Source organism: Arachis hypogaea, chromosome 15 (assembly GCF_003086295.3).
Source record: "Arachis hypogaea cultivar Tifrunner chromosome 15, arahy.Tifrunner.gnm2.J5K5, whole genome shotgun sequence".
Taxonomy (NCBI): Eukaryota; Viridiplantae; Streptophyta; class Magnoliopsida; order Fabales; family Fabaceae; genus Arachis; species Arachis hypogaea.
The window spans coordinates 74,346,448-74,357,777 of NC_092050.1; the positions used below are offsets into that span (position 1 = coordinate 74,346,448).

An 11,330-nucleotide genomic window follows, 5' to 3' on the forward strand; every position below is an offset into this window, starting at 1 on the left:
AAGAGAGGTTTTGCAAACTTAAAACTACTTTAAAAATTATTAGCTTCTCTGATTTAAATTAAATTTTTGGTCTAACACGATATTTAAATGTTCTCTTATAGATAGATGAGATTTTTTTTTTTTGCAACTGATTGTTATGATGGCATACCATAGTAAGATGAAATATTGGGTTTATGGTCTAGATCGTTTTTACTGTGACTTGTTGATCATTGAGTTTACGAAATTTTTTTGGTTTTATGTTTTTTTAGCATTTTTTTAATTTAATTATTCCCTCCTAAGTTCTCTCATTACTATCCATGTTATTATTAATTCTTTTAATTTATTGTGATATACTTATGCTTTTTTTTTAGTTTTATATTTTACAGGATAAAATAAGTTTTGTCAAAATGGACTTTGCTAATTCTCATATGAACCAACACTGATCTCATTGTTATTAATAATCTTTCATTGTTCTTGTTATTTTTGTGAAATATCAAAAAACAAAATGAATAATGAGCAATAAGAGAGAGATAATTTGGAGGTGTTGTAGCTTTTTAAATTAAAAATTTGGCCATCACTATCTAGTTGACATTTATCTAAAATTTGAAAGATAGGAAAGGAGATAATCTAGATATATTTCATTCTTCTTCTTGGAAGCTTCATCCTTTCTCACCTCATGCTCACTATCACACATCCATCTATATGGCTTAAAAGTTATTACCTATTGTTTTGCTGCATCTGTTGTTTCTACCTCTTCAAATAATATTCTGAAGGTCTTAAAATTTTTGGAGATAAGTAAGATAAGAAAGCCGACGTATGTCTTGACGTGTGATAGTAGTGTTGTTTCTAATTCATATTTTCTTTGCTACTACTATATTTCTATTTTTATTGTCTCTAATCTATGTTTGCAGGTGCTTAACTTCCTCCTTTAATCACAAAAGGAGAAAAAATTGGTATAAAGAGACTTAATTATTTTGTGGTAATATTTTAGAAGTACTGAAACTATTTTGAGACTTCTTATTACTGTTAATGTTTATTTGGGATGATTTGATTTTAGTGTCATTGGCTACACCTTCTTACTCTTGCTCATAATTGTTACTCTTGCTCATAATGCTATATAGTTATTATTGTTTGTTGTTTGTTTGTATTTCTACTACACTCTGATTTTCAGCTGAAAAGCATTATAGCACATATTTAGGAGGAGCTTTAATCTCTGGATTCAGGGTGAGAACTTTCTGCGAGTGAAAGGGAAGTTATCCCATTCTTATTACTTTTTCTTAAATGTTTTTATTTTAAAATGTTTGTCATTAAGAAAAAGATTGTTTGAGTTAAAAAAAAAAAAATTATACAAACATTTGGTTGATTGATTAAGAATTGATTCTAATTTATGGTGTAATTATGTGTTATAAAATTTTAGGATTGACATTAATATGTATGATTATTTCATTTGATTTAGAAAGAATCAATCATTTAGACCAAGATATGAAAGAGATTGTTGCTACTCATGCAAATAGAAAAGGAAAGAAGCATGACAATTATTATGAGAGTTAATAGATAGCAACAACTAATATGAATAATATAACACTACTTGAATTATGTTTGAAAATAATCATTATTAAGAGCAAGATTTGAAAAAAATATAGAAAGATGTGCTCCTACTTAAAGGAAGAAAAGTATCATGTCTTTAATGGAAAATGATTTGTTACAAGTGAAAAAAAAAAGTATTATTGACTTTGTTTTTTATAGAAATAAATTTTTTAATATTTTTTATTTTACAGAAATATCTGATATCCGATTTGATTCAATTCGATCTGCAAATACAGGTCGAATTCAAGAATAAAAATGCCGATATTGAATTTGATCTAATCCGATGAGTTTAGTGCAAATCGAATTAAGATTTCGATCATATTCAATCTGATCCAATCCATAAATATTCATACCTCTCACCTTTCTAATGGAGAGATCTTGCTACTTGTGGACATGGCCAAGGCCCAAAAGTACTTGAAAAACCCCTTGACTTTACTCAAACTTTCTTAGAGAATGGGCGAGACATGGAAAGCAAAGCATGCCTGATCACTCAGGCTGTCATTTTGCGTGACAAATGCCAAGGCGGCCCTCAAAAAGCAGGTCAAGCTATTGGCACCTAACCTTGACCTTTCCAAGGTAGGTGCTTCCGATCAAGCTGCGGATGGAAGGATTATTAACATCATTGACAAGTAGGTTTTTATAATTTTTCTTTGAACTTTAATTTATTTGGAACTTATAGGTGATTTGTGTTTCTTATGTGGTTGGCACTTTGCTCTACTTGTCTTATTAATTATGGAATTATTTATCCATTTAACTGGATTTTGGTGGCGCTGGGCTATTTAATTTCCAGCATGGTGTTTTATAACTTTTATGATATTGTTGTCTTCGTTAGGCCGTTTTCTTTGTCATTGATTTATCTATTTTTAGGCGTATTTTTTATCTTGTAGTTTTTGGATATAATACTTTGTGAAATAAGTTACCTAAAGGTGATCAATCTTTAGGTTTTTTAGAATTTTAAATTATGTTTAAATATTTTTCTAATTTGATTCGTTATTCGAATCAACTTTAGCAAAATAAAATAACCACTGAGGTAATGAAAAACTTATTGTAAATTAAAAAAAAATAAATAAAAGGGAGTTATAAAAGGGTGTGGAACTTTCAATGGAAGAGGGAATTCTGCCAGTGGGAGACTGATAGCTTGAATCAATTGCTGGATATCCTGCACGCTGTGAGATTAATAGCAGGAATACAAGATAGAGTGGTCTAAAAATTTGATAAGGAAAGCGTTTATATTACTAATTCATTTGTGCAGGTTTTGCAGGAACAGACTTTGACGGATGATATCCTTAGCTACAAGTTCACAAATAGAATCTAGAAAGGATTAATGCCCTCTCGAGTTGAGCTGTTTACTTGGTTTGTGCTAGTAGGCCGAGTTAATACAAAGAATCGTTTGAGTAGATTGGATATCATTGATCAAAATGATAATATTTGTGTCATGTATAACAAGGAAGTTGAATCTGTACAACATCTGATCTATTTGTTACGTGTGAGTTTGCATGGCAGGTATGGTGCGCATTGATGTCTTAATTATTTAACGCACTAATACTTTTTACTTAACCAATTTAATATTATACCCTCAAGTCTTTGTACCTTTCAAATTAATTTTTATATAATAATCTCTATATCTCTTTAAAAAAAATTGTTTAGTTTTTTTATATTAACATATTTAACATTTATATTTATTATGTATTTTAGATATTTTTTCTTGTAAAAATACTTATTTTTCTTCTAAATTTACGTTGTTAAAAATTTTTTTTATAAAGACATCTTATATCATGTATTCTATAAGGGTATTGTATTTTTTAAATAATTAATAATTAATAATTTATTTTTTAATTTTTTAAAATTTTTAAAAGAATTAATTTTATTTAATAAGATATTTTATAATTTTATATGTACTATTGATATTGTTATGTTTTTTTTATGTAGCTGTCATATTAAAAATAAAATTATAAAAAAAATTATAATTTATAATATATATTGATAAATCTTTTGAAAAATTAACTCAAATAACTATATGTTAATTCTTTGTATGGAATGAAAAAAAAAGTTCATCTATTCGGCCCTCCATATTAAAATTTTTAGATCCGTCCTTGCCTGTGTGATTTGTTTTTATAAGGAATAAGGTGTATAAAAAAATGAAAAAAAAATATACATACCGGTTATTTAAAGAGAGGTGATGATGGTCCAAAGTAGGTTTGAAATTTCCTCAGATAGAATTAGCGTTGCAAGTATAGTCTCAATCCAACGATCAACCAACATCAAAGTTTAAAATAAGAATGTCACAATCAACAAAAAATAACTGGGAGTTTTAAATCTTGGGTCGTTCTCTCTAGGAATCGTAATTAAGTGTTATATTATTGGCTATGAGAAAATGGGGGTTGGTGGCAAGAAGCAAGTAATGAAAATAAGAAGAAAGTAAATAAACATGCAAGAAATTAAACAGAAGTAATTAAATTCAAAGCAATTAATCAAAGAAAAGGGAAATTCAAATGATAAGAAACCTCTTGGCATGGATTGAGAGCTAAGGTTACCTATCCTAGCCATTGACCACAAACATATGATGATTATGAAGAGTTAATCCTACTTAGTCAACCCTAACATCGAGGATAAGTCAAACAAGTATAATTGATTTCAATCCACAAGTCCTAACCAACTCTATTAATGGAAGACTTAGAGTTAGTGAAAACCAAATCAACTAACTACTCTAATATATCAATCAAGGATGGGCATCAATGACTCAAGGTTATCAAAGTCCTCAATTCCAAGCCAAGAGTGAGAAAAAACTAAGTAAAAACTAAACCAAACATTTTTATCAAATACTTGGTGTACATGAAAATAAAAGCATATTAAATTGCAATAATAATAAAATCTAAAACTACAAAATACAAGAAAATAATAATAACTAAGAAAGTAATAATAACATGAAAACATAAATTTGCATTAAATGAAATTAAAGACAACAAGAGTGTTCATAACATAAAAGTAACAAAATAAAGGAAATAACAAAAGAAATGAAGAAGATCAAGACAAAAGAGTATGAAAACATAAAGGAAACTACACTAAAACAAGAATTAAGAACTGAAATTAAAGAGAAATTAAACTAAGAAAATCTAAATTCTAGAGAGAAGGGGGAGCTTCTTTCTCTAGAAAACTAAGACAAAAACATAAAAAAATCTAAACCTAATTGCTCCCCCTTACCTCCTCTTGGATTAGGGTTGAAATAACTTTAGAAATGAGTTGGATTAGGTTCTGTGGGCCCAAAATTCACTGCCAATGAATTGCATTAATAAGGTCACGTGCTGCCACCTGTGCGTACGTACAGACGTGTGCGTCACGTGCTGCCACCTGTGCGTACGTACAGACGTGTGCGTACGCACACTTTCTGATTTTTCCACTTGTGCGTACGCACAAAGGGTTGTGCATACGCATTACTACACGCTTCCACCTGTGCATACGCACACATAATTCTGCGCACGCACACTTGCTGAAAAGCTCCAAACTCTATTTCTTTATGATTTCTCCACTTTTGTATGCTTTTTCCTCACTTCTTCAATCCATATTAGTCTTGTAAACTTGAAATCACTCAACAAACATATCAAGACATCAAATGGAATTAAAGTGAATAAAATTTAGCAAATAAGGGCCTAAAAAGCATGTTTCACTTTTGAGCGCAATTTACGGAAAATTTACAAAACTAAGCTATTTCATTGAATAAGTGTAGAAAAAGTTGATAAAATCCACCCAATTAGAACAAATAAATACCATGAAATGTGGATTTATCAAGAAGTCACCAAGAATTTTAAGTAAAGGCTCCTACTTTATATATATGTCACGGTAATATTTTCGCTATCAGAGTAGCACAGCCGAAAGCGTGATATTCTGGTGATAAAAGTCTTATATAATAAATTTCTTCCTTTGCTTTGTAACCTTACATGCAAAAGGTGTGTCAAAAATAAGCTTAATAATTTTGTGCACATTAAATATGCTACTTTTTATGAACCATTATATTTTATTAAATGGAAACTAAAAAATGTTATAAAATAAGAATATTAATAGAATTTAATAAATATAAAACATATTAGTATATAGGTAAAGTATAATTTTAGTTTTTTACGTTTGGGTTGAATTCTAATTTATTTTTTAATGTTTTAAACTTTTTATTTCAGTTTCAAAAACCTTCAAGCATCCTATTTTGATCCTAAAATTATTCAAGCAGATTCAATGCTATCCTACTGTTAAATTTGACATAATCAATTCGCATATTGAAGAGCCAACCGTGTTTGATTTTAGTTTGTAAGTAAAATCGGCCCATCAATAATTACTAATGTAAAATTTTTTCTTTTAATTTTAGAACGTTCATGATTGATTGTTAGGATTTGAAATTTTGCATAAGAAGAAAATTGAGGAGAAAAAATATTAAAAGATTTTGTTTTTTTTTTAAATACATGGAAGAATATATTACGTAACTAGTAACGTTATTATATTTACGTCACCCGCTTTGTTAACTATTCATGTGAAATTTAATAATAGGACCACATTGAATCTATTTAAAACTTTTTGGGATAGAAATAAAACGTCTGAAACGTTAGGGACCAAATTAAGATCTAGCCTAAATTAATATTGTGACTAAAATAGTGTTTTAAAAATGTGTCAAACTCTTCTAAAATGATAGTATTATTAATAAAGTAATAGAATAATATTTTAATCGCCCTAGAATTAAGATAGTGAGATTCAAAAATAATAAATATTACAAATTTAAAATGATTAAAGTATTACTTTATCATTTTACTAACATTCTCACTTTACATATAAATACATAAAATATAAATTTTTTTGTTCATTAATATATTTTTTATGCAGTAAAATGTTTATAATATCAAAAAATTTATATTTAAATGTTATTTTTAACTACAGAACGTAAAATATAAAAATAATTAAGTTATTTTATATTATTTGATAAATAATTAAATTATTTTATTAAAAATTAAAAATATATTAAATAACTACTTTTGTTAAAATTGTATTATTATATAAGATAATTTTTTATATAAATATTTATGAACATATATTTTATTTAAAATATTATAGACAATACATGAAAATTTTGGATTTTTTCTATTTTTCACACTTTTAAACAAATATTTTGAATTTTTTATTTATATTTAAAAAAAATAGAAAATAAATGTATTTTTTTAAAATGTCAGTAAAATTTACTTTTACAGAGAGAAAAAACTATAAGATGACATGAAAATTTAAATTACCGAAGTCGAGTTTGTTATAACCCAATCATGATAGTTTAAGAAGAAAATCTATAAAATTTATATCATCTAATCGTCAATTGTTAATCCAACTTAATCAAGTTGAGGTGAGGCAAAAATTCACGCATAAGTCAAGTCAAGCTTCAAACTTCTATCAATATTTTTAAAAAATAAAAATAAAAAATACTATTTATAAAAATACTTCATCAATCTACAATTTCTAATTTTTCTAAGTGAATATCAAAAAGTTTTTCTTTTCTTACTAATATTCCTACCAATTAATGCTTTGTCACTTTATACGGGAAAGCCATTTGACATTATCCTTATCCTATAGAATGAATGGAAAGAATTCATGTGTTGATAATTTGAGTGGCTTAGCTCTAATCATGCTTTTCACATGGAAATCCAATTTTATTAATTTGAATGGTTTCTCTCTCATATTTATTTTTGGTCTTACCTATAAAATAAAGGTGAATTCTACCCAACCCCCTCTAAAATAACATGTAAGTTACCCTTCATGATGTGTCACATTTTAATTGGTCATTACTTAACTATAGTTGGGTTATTTTGTAATTTATTATTTGAGATGGGTAATTGTATAATTTCTTAAAATATTAAAATTCTACCCCATTAATTGAAGCACGTTCTCACGCAATCTCTTTCTACAGTGCATCATTTCTTAACGGCTCGTTGAATTCCCATGGCTCGTAACTTCTCTGTTCTTCCCAGTATAGCCAACGCGAACTTCATTGCTATCTCTTGTCCTCTCACTCAATCCCCCTTCTTTTTTTTTTTTTTTTTTTTTTTTGCCATGAATCACTCTTTACCAACATCAACATCATTAATGGTTAGTTCGGTTATTAAATTTTTTCATTAAAAAAATATATATTTATTTAATTACAAGATGGAATATATATTCATATTTAAAATATAATATAATAAAATAAATCTATTTAAAATACTTAAAAGTATAATTAAAATCATGAATATATAAATATAATAATAAAATTTGTACTCTAAACAAGTAAACATATTTTTTATCATACATAAATTATTTAAAAAATAAATATATTATTAAAATTAATAATACAAATTTAAAATAATAAAATCCAATTTTTTACTGTATTTGTTATAATATTTTTATTCTTTTAATTTACAATTTATTAGTACTTTATTATTTAATTAATGATTAAACAAATTATTTTTATAAAAAATTATGTTTTGTATTATCTTATAGAAGAGACCAATATATTAGTTTAAAAAATAAAGTAAAAATGAAATTTTAAATAAAAAATATTTAATATTAAAATTTTTAAATATAAAAATAATTTGTATAAATATTTAAAAGATAAATATAAAATATATGCATAAAATAAATAAAACAGATAAAATGGAAGTACTCATGAAAAATAAATAATTATTTTTGTCTCCTTTATTTATTTTAAACATGTATTTTATATTTATATCCTGAATATCTATATAATTTGCTTTTGTATTTAAAAATTTTAATATTAACTATTTTTTATTTAAAATATCATTTTTACATTAATTTTTAAATTGGTATATTGGTCTCTTCTTTAAGATTATACAAAAAATATTTCTCATGAAAATAATTTGTTTAATCATTAATTAAATAATAAAATATTAATAAATTAAAAATTAAAAGAATAAAAATACTATAAAAATTACTTGTAAGAAAGTTGAATTTTATCATTTTAAATTTGTGTTATTAATTTTAACAATTTATATTTTTTTTAAATAATTTATGTATGATAAAAGATATGTTTACTTGTTTAAAGTACAAATTTTATTATTATATTTGTATATTCCTGATTTTAATTATATTTTTAAGTACTCTTAATAGATTTATTTTATTATATTATATTATATTTTACATATGAATATATATTCCATATATTATTTTTAATGAAAAAAATTTAATAACCAAACTAACCATTAATTATATTGGTAAGGAATGATCCATGGTAAAAAAAAAAAAAAAGAGATTGAATGAGAGGACATGAGATAGCAATGAAGTCGGTGCTGACTATACTGGGAAGAACGAAGAAGTTACAAGCCATGGAAATTCAACGACTCGTTAAGGAATGATGCACTGTAGAAAGAGATTGCGTGAGAACGTGCTTCAATTAATGGGGTAGAATTTTAATATTTTAAGAAATTATACAATTACCCATCTCAAATAATAAATTACAAAATAACCCAACTATAGTTAAGTAATGACCAATTAAAATGTGACACATCATGAAGGGTAACTTACATGTTATTTTAGAGGAGGTTGGGTAGAATTCACCTAAAATAAATGGTGAGAGATTACATTTTACTCTTTAAAATGAAATTCAAATTTTAGAGAATTCAAATCCTATTAATTTCTATTCTTTGATAAGTAATAAATTCTCGTTGATCAAATTCATTCAAAACCTCTTTTCTATTTACTATTTTACTTGGCCATCATGATTAGTAATAGAACTTTTTTCTTTGGTTATTTCCTACAATTAGATCTTCATAACCTTTTTGAAATTGGAAAATACTAGGGCATTTTTAAACTGATGACTTCACTATAAAGTGATGTATGACATTTCTCAAGATCATAATAAAATTGCTGACCTTGGTACGACGAATCACTTCTCTAATTTATATATAAAATAAATGAAAATTTTGATCGTCTAAATTTGTCCAAATTTGCTTTTTTATCTACTCTACGAAACAAAAATTTGAATAATATTACATGTATAAATTTTTTTGATAACTAATTTTAACTAAGTTTATCTGTTACCAAGATACTTTTGGAAAAATACGTGGGTACACGCGCTTCATTAGCACACAATTAGAACATGCATTGTATTTTTCGCACTTTTTATAGCACACAAATTTTGATTAAAGAGTACACAAATTTTAAAGCATAGAACATAAATTTTTGAAGTATAGCACACTAAATTTTATACATAATACAAACTTATTGGTATAACTAACAGATAAATTTTTACATATAGCATACAAATTTTCGAAACGTAGCACATAAATTTCAAAGTATAGTATACAAAATTATGTACGATATAGTTATGGGTGGTCATGTTTCAGTTTTTTCACATAGAAACTGATTTTAAACTCGGCTATGTAGGCCATGACTGCTGCCTTAGAAAATCAGACTAACAATGTAAATGGAAGAAACGGGGATAATGGGCCGATGACATTGTCATCCTTCCTGAAGGTGCATCCTCCAACCTTCAAAGGAACTACAAATCCCAATGAGGCCGGCAATTGGTTTCAAACAATGGAACGAGCGTTGCAAGCTTAGCATGTACCTGAAAATCAGTATGTAGAGTTTGCCACATACAAGTTTGAGGGAGAAGCTCAGTTTTGGTGGCAAAGAACTCGTCGTTTATTGCAACAAAGTAATGTTGCAGTTAGTTGGGATACCTTTCGAGTGGAGTTTTATAAGAAGTATTTTCCAAACTCGGTTAGGGCGGCGAAGGAGTTAGAGCTGCTATAGCTAAAGCAAGGTTTTATGACGGTGGCGGAATTCACTAGTAAGTTTGAGGAGTTATGTCGGTAGTGTATGGTAGTGTATGGTATGATATATGGTTGCTTCCCCCTTCAAATATGCTCCAAAGCCTTCAAAAAATGGGCCAAAAAGCCCCCAAAACGCGAGTCCACGTGACTTTTTAATGGAGGCACGCGTTGGTACCTGTGCGTACGCACAGGTCCTGATTTTCATTTTGCCTTGAGCATGGGCACAGCCTGTGCGTGGGCACATGTCCTGATTTTTACCCTGCCTTGTGCATGGGCACAGACCTGTGCATGGGCACATGTGCTGATTTTGACCCTTGTGCGTGGGCACAGAAGGCGTGCATGGGCACAGGCTGAAATGCTTCTCTCCTTTGTTTTCTTCATGTTTTCTCCCTTTTGCATGCTTTCTTCCACTTTTACCAAACCATTTTTGCCTCTAAGACCTGAAATCACTCGACAAACATACCACGGCATCGAATGGAATAAAAGTGGGATTAAATTGCTCAATTTAAGCACAAAAACGCATGTTTTCATATTTAGGTTCAATTTAGGGATCAAACACAAAAGTATGCTATTTTAGTGAATAAGTGTGAGTTTATATGATGAAATCCATCCAATTCAAGCTAAAATATATTGTCAAATATGGACTAATCAATTCCCCCACACTTAAACAATAGCATGTTCTCATGCTAAACCAAACAAGGAGAATGATCAAAGGGAAACAACTTATTGAATGCAACTATCTATATGCATGCAAGTATTTATATACTATATATACCTATATATACTATAGTATCCTATTGAATTGGTGAAAAAAAACAATCAAATTCCCAAGCAAGTATATAGACATATAGGGCTAAGCATAAAAGTAGCTCAATGCAATCAAAATCTAAAGAATTCATTTAACTCATAAAAAAGAAGCAACTTACAAGAATGCGTGATAAGAAGTATGGAAACATAGAGTTGAGTGATTGA

General features: G+C 27.5%; 1 long non-coding RNA gene across 1 annotated transcript; it reads left to right on the plus strand.

The window, feature by feature from the left end:
• Positions 1 to 572: 572 nt before the first annotated feature.
• Positions 573 to 3,068, plus strand: LOC140178934 (uncharacterized). Its single transcript, XR_011872023.1, has 4 exons — positions 573 to 793; positions 891 to 958; positions 1,151 to 2,195; positions 2,819 to 3,068. It is a non-coding gene; the product is annotated as an uncharacterized lncRNA (long non-coding RNA).
• The last annotated feature ends 8,262 nt before the right edge of the window (positions 3,069 to 11,330 follow it).